This window comes from Equus przewalskii, chromosome 1 (genome assembly GCF_037783145.1).
Source record: "Equus przewalskii isolate Varuska chromosome 1, EquPr2, whole genome shotgun sequence".
NCBI classification, from domain to species: Eukaryota; Metazoa; Chordata; class Mammalia; order Perissodactyla; family Equidae; genus Equus; species Equus przewalskii.
This window is the reverse complement of record NC_091831.1, coordinates 154,131,503-154,141,198: the sequence shown is the minus strand read 5'-3', so window position 1 is coordinate 154,141,198 and position 9,696 is coordinate 154,131,503. Positions and strand designations below refer to the sequence as shown.

Sequence of the window (9,696 nt, the reverse complement as noted above, 5' to 3'; positions counted from 1 at the left end):
GCGGCGGCCGCCCGCCCCGCCGAGAGCGCAGCGCCGGGCGCGCCGAGCGGGCGGGGGCGACGCGGAGCCCCGGGCGGCTGTGGTGGGGCCTCCCCCGCAGCGCACCGCAGCGCCCCGCACGGCGCCGCACACTCAGCGGAGGCGCGCGCCCCGCGGCGACAAGAGGGTGCCCCTTACCCTGCTCCGATTCCGAAACAAAGCCCAGTTGCTTAGGTCCAGCGTGCGGAGACTGGGCACTAACCCTCTCTATTTGCCCACTTTGCCCTCGTGTGTGTGTATGTGTGTGTGTGTGTGGTGGACTCGAATGCCTTGCTCCGACCCGAGTGCCTTGTTCGGACTCCGAGGCGCGGAAGGCTGGGAGGGGTGTCCCTTGGTCTTCAAGCAGCAGGGAGAAAACGGTGCGGTGAGGGTGTCCGTCCATTCATAACAAAGTTTGCAACTCCCTCCATAGCCCTTTCTGCACCTTAAGAGAACCCCTTCAAAATCCAGTCAGTCCATTTTACCAAACCCCTCTATTGTCCGTTGTTGCTGAACAAAATAACTTCTCTCTGTACCTTAGGAAGCCTCCCGGGCTCCCCATTCCATCCGCAATTCGGAGGTCAGGTGGCATCAGAACCCTTTCTCTCTGCCTACCCCTCATCTCTTAAACTTATTCTGCATTTTAGGGTGCCAGCCCTGTGGACAGAGGAGAGTATGTACAGTGGGACCCCTTCCAGGTCTTTGGGCCGCGAACATCCCACCCAACCTTAGGTCTATTCCCAGGGTTGGGGGCTGTCAAATTGGTCCTTGCTAAAGCTGAGGGTGCAAGGTGCCCCCTTCCGTCTACTGGCCAGGAAGTTCCAGGGCAAGAGAAGCATTCAAGAGAAGGGGCCCTGGGAAGAGATGTAGACCAGGGATGAAGAGAAACCCAGAAGATGTACGGGTGATGATTCTGGGCTCATGGTGGCAGAGGACACTGGAAACCCTAACCAATCTCACAGCTTCCTTGTAGATAACCTCTCTCTTGGTTCTGCGTTAAAAATCTCTTTCCTGAGTTCTCATCCCACATTTTCTACTGGATATCAGAAATACTGAGAAAAATAATGTTTTTTTCTTTTATTGTACCCAAACTGCTTCCTTCTAATGTGTGTGTGGTGGACTCAAATGCAGCTTAGAGGCTGAATCTTGGTCTTAGTGCCTCTTCTGAAGCCTGCCTAGAATAAGTCAAACCCTTTGCAGGTTGTGGCCCGTCACGTATTGGAGGGCACCTGGCATGCTCACTTCTGTGTATCACCATCCACTCTTCTCCTGGCTGAAGATTCCTCTTCCCCTCAACATTCCCTGTAGCACAGTTTTCAGAGCCTACATCATTTTTGATGGCCTTATTATAAGCATTCCAGTTTGTCTTCTTCCTCCTAAATGGTCGTGCTCTCCTCCCCTGTTTGGGAGAGTCTGCACATGCAACCTAATATTGGATTGGCTTCAGAGCAGCTCCAATGACACCTATTATGTTTGCATTTGACTAGAATTTCTAGGGTTGTTTTTTTTGCTCTCTCATATGAACCACTAAAGTCAAATATTCTCCATTTTGGTCATGTCCAAGTACTTCAGTACCAGCTTTAAAAAATATTTCTTCCTATTATAATTCACTTTATTAGTTTCTTTCTATATATGGTCCTTTAAGAAATTTTGAATCTCAATTATGCCATCCGAAGTGCTAATTATCACAAACCTATGATAAGGCACACTGTTGGCGTACCACTTGGGTTGACTTTCATACTTTTGTTTATGATTATTTAATAGGTCAAGAGCTTACCTAAATGTAAATTTTGCAGCCCAAATTTCTTCTTGTTCATGAGCATACTACAAATGCCTTTTTCACACACTTGACTGAAATCAAGATACATGAGGCAGGACACCACCTGGTTTATCATCAAATAACCCATCACAAAAGGAGGTGGGAAAGGAGCACTGAGACGTCATTAGTGCGTCCACTTGGATTCCTGGTGATCCTTGCATTCCTTTACTGTGCTCAAAATTGAGCTGTCTAATTACGCAGGCTAGGATTGTTCTAGGGCTTGGCCTATGGTTTCTCACCCTATAGTTTCAGCCTATAGTTTGGGGAAAGTAGCATTTACTTCTATGTGAAATCTTCTTCCATTTTCTAAGATTTCCCAAAAATATACCAATAATAATGCTGTAGTCAGGTGATCAAATTATTTCACCACCTTAGGATTTAATTCACCCAGGTCTGCAGAATTAATGTTGAATATGACAGCCAAAGTCCTTGTCCTCAGGGATAGTTGAAAGAAAGAGTGGGAAGAAAAGAAACTAGGATGGGTAAGATAGACAGCCAGATGATAGCTAGACGATAGATAGATAGATAGATAGATAGATAGATAGATAGATAGATTTCAGACGCTGGGCTTTCATATATTTTGCTGTTAGTCCTCCCATCAAGTCTAGATGAGAATAAACTAAGATTAAGTTACTTTCTAAATATATACATCAGGTAAGTGGCAGAGCTGACATTCAGACTTGGATTGCCTGACTCCAAGCCTAATACTTTTTAGTACTTTTTACACTATACCACCTCGCTTCTAGGACCGTGAATTTATACCCCACCACCCTTCACCCCCCACATATCAGATTTGCTCCCTCATCCTGTATTTTAAACTGAATCTCTCCCCAAACCAGTTACTCTTCATAGAGAGCTAGAGGACTTGTACCTTAGGTCTTAGAAGACAGAATATCATCTCATCAAAAAAATCCCAAACCTCCCAGGTTTCTGACCCTTGGAGAAAGCTTTCAGCCATTATTAGCACTTCAGTGAGGTGCCCACAAAGCAATAAAATACATTGGGGGTGCTAGAGTTATTCAAAGCCAGCCCTGAAATCCAGCAGCACTTGAACATTGGGGCACCATGCAACCAATATCAACCGCTGGAAAGCACATAATAATAACTTTCGTCCTGTAGGGCCAAACCAGACATTTTTCGTTTTTATCTTTTCAGCACTTCTATACCTTTTACATATATAGTTTGTAAAGGCCTGAGTAAATCTGAAGCCTCATTATTGAAATAAAATTCATGTATTTATTTTCCCCTATGGCAGATTCTGAAATGAAGTATTGGTCTGAGTATTTTCTGTCATAACAGGGCCTCTTATGTGTGTTTAACCAGCAAGATTGATACAGCTTTAAAATACTGATGAAAAATGGCCATAGTCATATAATTCACTATCTCATTTGCTATGGTTGATTATTCATGGTGGCCGATTGCCCAGGTGGTGTTAATGAGGCCAGGGTTGTGGATTCATTTCCAGGAGGGCCAGTTAGCTTCACTCTATTTGCTGGTCAAAGACCCTGGCCCCTTCGCTCTGGCCGAGAGGCTCATAAATCTTTGCTGGTTTAGCCACAGGGAAGGCAGGCCCAAGCCTGGTCACTAACTAAGACCTACCATGCTTGGAGACAGAAGCAAAGGGGTCACACTTGATAAAGACAGCCTTCACCCAGATTATTGGAGATGTATTAAATTCTACACAACATTGACTCTGTCTTCAATATCCATTTCAGACTCACCTCCCAACTACAGGAGTTATCCACTTGCTGAAAACACATCTCTCCAGTTAATTGCATTCATGGCTCTGGTCTGCAGTGACAGCTTCCACCTAGGAAAAGTGGAAAAGGCAAAGACAGAAGAACTGTAAAGCTGAGAGGGCTGACCTTTGCTACCTGCCATCTTTTTTGACACATCATCATATATATGAGTACTCTCCGTATATTGACTGAGGATTTATTTGTTTTTCCATTAGCAAAGAGGCAAAAAACACCTTTCTGTGCTTTTTCTTCAGGTATTTAAATTGTGAAGCTCCTTTACTGGTGATGAGGCAAGAAGATATTGTCACCAATTAAGCCCATGAACAAAAATAATTCCTAAAAGGACACCTGCCTTTGATTTGGTACCAATAGGAAGGTTAGCATACACACTTACAGAAGCCTTTTTCTTTTTGCTGAGGGAGAGTTGCCATGAGCTAAGACCTGTGCCAATCTTCCTCTATTTTGTATGTGGGTCACCACCGTAATACGGCTGCTAATGAGTGGTGTAGGTCTATGCCCAGGAACCGAACCTGGACCACCAAAGCCAAGTGCAGTGAACTTAACCACTAGGCCATGGGACCAGCCTCCAGAAGCCTTTTTTTTAAAGTTAAGAAATGATTACCAATAGTTTCCAAGATCTTTGCAATAAGCTACTATGTTGACATATTCCCTTGGTGCAAAGAATTGGAACCCATGCCCAAAAGCCTTGACTTGAATTCCTTTCTTCATTAGGGAGGGGACAGGTGCAGGAAAATATTTTTCTTTTTCCTGATGATATCTGTTTTCTCTCTCTCATAAAAGCCACAGGTGTCGCAACTACTTGACATACGGAGGGATCCACAGTTAAGGCTACCTCCTGCAGCTGAACACATGGAAATGTCTTTTTTTTTTTTTTTCCTGACACCTTAAGATTGGAAGATTACAAAATAAGGCTAAAGTTAATATGCCACTTTGGTGAAAGTCTCCTGAAACTAAACCACTCTGAGAGGGGCTGGTGTCCCAGGGGCGTTTCAACTCTGAGTCTTAGAAGAGGTAGAAGCAAGGTGGACACACCTGCAGAAGCCTGGGAGGCCCATCCTCTCACCAAGTGCCATCCACAGAGCTGACATCTTCAGGGCACCTCCAACTGGAACAGTTTGTTAAAGCCATGAACTAAGCCACCAACAGAATCATAGCTCATTTTCATTTGCCTCCATGTCAACCTCTGTTTAACTTGTACTCTGGCGGTTGTATAGCACAAAATTTGATGTTCGGTGAGTGACGGTTTGAGTCTTGGGTAAGACTCTACAATTGAAGGATTGTTATGACCCTGAGCAAGGAATTTAAACTCGGAGCCTGTTTCATCTTCTGGAAAATGGGGATGAAGATCCCTCCCTCCCAAGATGATTTTAAAGATTCAGTAACTTAGTGATTAGAAAATGCTTTGCAGAGTATCTTGTAACAGCGCCCAGTATAAAATCCTGAGATGTCTCTTGCAGATCTGTACCCCTCCTTCTCCTTTGTGTTGGTTTCCAATGCCTGCCCTTTGGGTCTGTTTGTATTCCTGCCTTTCTTAAAGTTCCATTCTCATTTGACTTTTCATGAGGCCCTTACCCGCAAAAAAAGGCTCAATGCCTCTGATTTCAGGAAACAATTTCCTGCCCCAATAAGCAAAACATTCTGGGCAGATCTCATGCGTTGCAAGTTAATGGTGAACACCAATACCACTTTGCAATGTTTGATTCCTAGGGAGTTTTGTTCTGAGCTGTATTACGTCTTCATCTTTAATGAGAAATGTATTCTGTTGCTATGGCGTATTGAAATTCATGGCTTCCTCTGGAAGGTGAAATTACTGGTGCCCACCCCCTCAGGTTTTCCCCAGGGCTTTATGAGATGGAGATCTAGGGGTTTATGAAACTACGCTTAATCAGATAAGTCGCACTTACACTAAACTCAGTGCCTTTGATTTCTAATTTCTGCATTTTAATTCTTCCTGCAGTTCAGTGGCACAGATTTATTGAAGCTGCTGCCAGCGACAATTTGCTCTGACCTGCTACAGTTTTAATAGTTCCTGCCGAAATAGGTGGGTACACAGTGGGAAGGAGACGAATGGAGTTTTATGTCATTTATTTCAGATGCCAAGGTAAGACCCACATTTCAGTAGGTAAAAATGTAAGTAAGTAACTTTTATTCTGGTTCTGGGGTAATGTTTCTATAGCCAGCCCCTGGGTTCAATTTGTCTCTACAGCCTGTTCTGAGCAGATCTCATTTCCAGTATCTCTGGGCTGGGGAAATTTCCTTTGAAATGATTCAAGGAATTTAACAAAGCAAATCTGCTTTTTCTCTACACTGCAAGGATGCACAATTTTCTGTTGGCACTCAGAGCTCCAGTGTCCTGGGATGCAAGCTCTGCTTTTGAAATTCCTTCTCAATATGTCACTGTTGTTGACAAGTACAGCAGAAGCTCGCAGATTCGAATAAGAGGTGGGGAGACTGGCAGGGTTGCTGGGTGACTCCTGTTGCTTTCCTCTGAGATCAAAATAAAAGTCAGAGATTTTAAACTCTACCCACCATATTCAGCTTAGAATTGAAGAGGAAATGCGCATCCTAGTCCCATGGGTCCATAGGCCAGCAAAAACTTAGAGGAAATTTTCAGCCAAACTATGAGGTTGCCAGCTTTTGATGTTGCTATTTAAGCACATTAAAAATCCCGCTGCTAATGCCTATGACCATGGTTTTTTTAAAGAAGGGACATTTTAGTATAACAGTAGAGGGGACAAATTGTAGAATTAAAAATAAATAAATTGTGACTTTATGAATAACTCATTACATAATCTCTCTCTCCCTCTCTCTCTTTCTTCTTTCGTCTGTCCTTTGCTGCAAAGAAGAAGAAGAAAACATCATCAGAGACCAGCACTGGTTTGGGAATCACCAATAAGGTCAAGCTCCTCATTCTAAGATGAGGAATCTGAGGTGAACTGAATTGATGCAAGCTGGGACTAGAGCCCAGATCCCCTGGCTCCTTTTCTAGTATTTATTTTCCCTGACTTCTTTGTAATGGAATCCAGGGTAATGGCCCAGAGGTACAGCAAGATCTTGGATTGTCTTCTTAATCATCAAATACAATTATTTTGTCCTCTACAAAGTCGTGATCTTAAGTGAATTTGCTGCTCTAATCCTTTAAAAACCAACAATATGTGTGTGGGATTTCTCTAGTGACTAGCTAGACAACTTGTTCCCTAAGGGATTATTTACTAGTCTTTAAAACCAATAATAACAAACTAACAAACAAAAGAAACCCGGAAAGTTAAGATTGAGGTCACTCCTAAAGATTCCTCACTTAAACACTTATTGTACACTAAAAACAGAGTGTTGAGGAGGTTTGGGGATTGGTGGAGCCTGTATTAGGGGGTGGTTCTAGAATACCCTTCACAAAAGCAAGGGATTGATTTACTAAATTGCATGAATTATTCACCACTTTTTACATTTCCATACCCTCCCTCTTCTTAGTTTCTACCTCAACATTCTAGGCTCTGACCCCAAAGGTTGGGAGAGATAGCCTAAGCACTACATTTAAATTTTAGTCCTCGTTCTCCAACTCCACCCTTAAGGTATTTGGCACTGTTGATTAGTTGCTATTTCTTGGAATTAAACTCCCCATCCTTGGAGTCCCTATTGTGACACTGTCCTGGCTCTCCTTCTCCACCTCCTTTGATGACTTCTCTTCCTTATCCTGACATCAGAAATAGGCATTCCCCAAGATTCCATCCTTGAACCTCCTTCATCCTGTGTAAACTCAAGTCTTATCCTATCCTATGACTTCAGCCACCACCACTTCTATGCCCTGATCTTAGTTCCAAGTTCCTTCCAAGTTCCCAACACACTTTTCCAACTACATACTTAATATTTCCAATTGTAAGTATCACCATTTCTTCAAACACAACATGACTAAAACAGAATTCTTTCCATATTTGAGGACCCTCCCCATTCACGCTCCCATTCCACACCTGCTGGCTTCTCCTTCCTCCCAACATCTCTATCTGTATTATTGGTACCGCCATCCGTGGAGGAATAGTTACTGGAACCAAGGCCTGATTCCTCCAGTGACACTGGGAAGGGAACCAGCAGAAATAAGGAGTGCCGCTCAGTCAAGATGTCGGGACATGCTACTTCTTCCTGTTGCACTTCCCCTCCTCTAGCCGTGTATGTAAGAAACAAAAGTAGTGCCTCTGATAAACAGTCACCTTCAAACCACAGACTAAGGCCATCTAGACTTAAAATATTGAAAAAAAAAAAGACGATATTCAGGATTTAATTAGAGAAAATGAGTTTTGCCAAGGACTTCTGGAGGACGCTGTGATTCTTAGCCAATGGACAGGGTATCTACCTGGATCAGCAAATTTGAAAGTCTCTTCATTACAGACCCCTATGCTTTGAATCCTGGCATCAACACAGCTTTGTGAATTCAGGGAGACACCTAACCGTGTCTTGCCTCAATTTCCTTATTTGCAAAACAAAAATAAACTGAAAAAATTTTAATAGGGTGGTTAAAGAATTGAAATAGTCAACGTCTGTAAAGCTTTTAGATCAGAGATTGGTAATGAACAGATGCTGAGTAGTTAATGTCTGGTTTCCCAGAAGTAGACCCTGAGATGAGGATTTGAGAAATGATCCCAGGAAATACCTGTGAGTGAGCGAGTGAGAGAGGGAAGGGAGAGAAGCCAGGAAGGGGTAAGTTACCAAGTCTGTTACCACTGTGAGAAAGTAGAACCTGATCTCACTGGGGAACTCCAGGAGTCAATGAGGACCACCCACCTCAGCATCAAGGGTCAAGGAAGCTGGGATATTTATATACTATTCCAGTCAGTCAGTGTTTGCAGGCTGCTCCTAGGGGTGTGAATTCTCTGGCTCTTCTACTTGCTCTGGCTGCCAGAGAAAGCCCTCAGGCAGTTGGCAACTGGGCTGGCAAGTACCACACAATGGTAGGGCATGAGAACATTGTCTACCAGTATCCTCAATAAATATGCTATCGTCATCATCACCACTGAAGTCCAAAGGCAAAGCAGATGAAAGCCGGGCTCTTCTGGCTGAAGTTGGTGGGAGAGAGTGGGGGTGACAAGCCCAAGATTTGGCACTGGGAGCCCAGGTCTCTCATCCCAGGTGACATACCTGAGTCATCTCTACAGAATCTTAGAGACCCACAGATGGTTGAATTCATGGACCCTATTCCTGGGAGTGATTCAAAGACGGTAAAAGTCTACTTCCTGCCCTCAAGGAACTGCAACTGTTTCAGAGACAAATTATAAATACAGTACAGTAAGGTAAGCAGCAATGGAAGTTAGAACTTACTAAATGTCCAGTGAGAGGAGCACAAGTTGTTTGGGGGAGTCAGATCGCCGTTGGCTGTGGCCGTCAGAATGGGCTCCACTGAGTAGATAGGATTAAGCTCAGCCCTATAGGACAATTAGTTTTCAATTAGAAGAACAGAGGCAGATAGAATTTCCAGAGTTCTGCTGATCTGGATGCTGGCTGTCAATGTTGAAGGCCTGGGGACCGGGACTGCTGCTTAACACAATCCCTCAGTTATCCTGGAATATGCAAAGTCTTTATGCCAGTGTGATGTGTTGTCCCCAAACCACCACTCCCAGAGGCAGATCCCTCTCTCTCTTCACCCCTTCACTGACTTTCCCTCTTAAACATTATCTCTCGTTTAATAATAATAATAAATTGTAATAGTAGCTATCAACAACCCTGTGAGATGGGCATTTCTATCGCCATGTTATAGATGAGGAGTTTGAGAGTAGAGGTTAAGGAACTCCCTAAAGTTTCACAGCTAAACTTGGATTTGTACCCTAGTGTATCTGATTTCAAAGCCAGACCAACTCACTATGCTTTGATGCCTCTCGTTCAAGAGAAGGTATGGAAAGAACTCTCTTAATTACTTTAAATTTGGGATTGCCAAATTACATCCTGCAGATAGATCCAAAGCACTTGTCTTTATAGGTTGTTTAGTCTCCTCAGTATCAGCACAGCTCTGGGGACTTCTTGTAAGGCCACATCTACCCTAGCAGCTGCTGCAAGCTTATGGAAAACAAATTGGGAAGGGACAAAAGGGAATAGATTGAACTCCATTTGAGTGAC

The 9,696-nt window shown here is 43.6% G+C and overlaps 1 long non-coding RNA gene across 1 annotated transcript in view; it reads right to left on the bottom strand.

Moving 5' to 3' along the window:
- Positions 1–5,665: 5,665 nt before the first annotated feature.
- LOC139077327 (uncharacterized) overlaps positions 5,666–9,696 on the bottom strand; it is a 91,526-nt gene continuing 87,495 nt past the window's right edge. The window contains exons 6-7 of the long non-coding RNA XR_011529729.1: positions 8,905–9,008; positions 5,666–6,432 (exon numbers count right to left, since the gene is read on the bottom strand). This is a non-coding gene — a long non-coding RNA (uncharacterized lncRNA). The remainder of the gene's footprint in view (positions 6,433–8,904; positions 9,009–9,696) is intronic.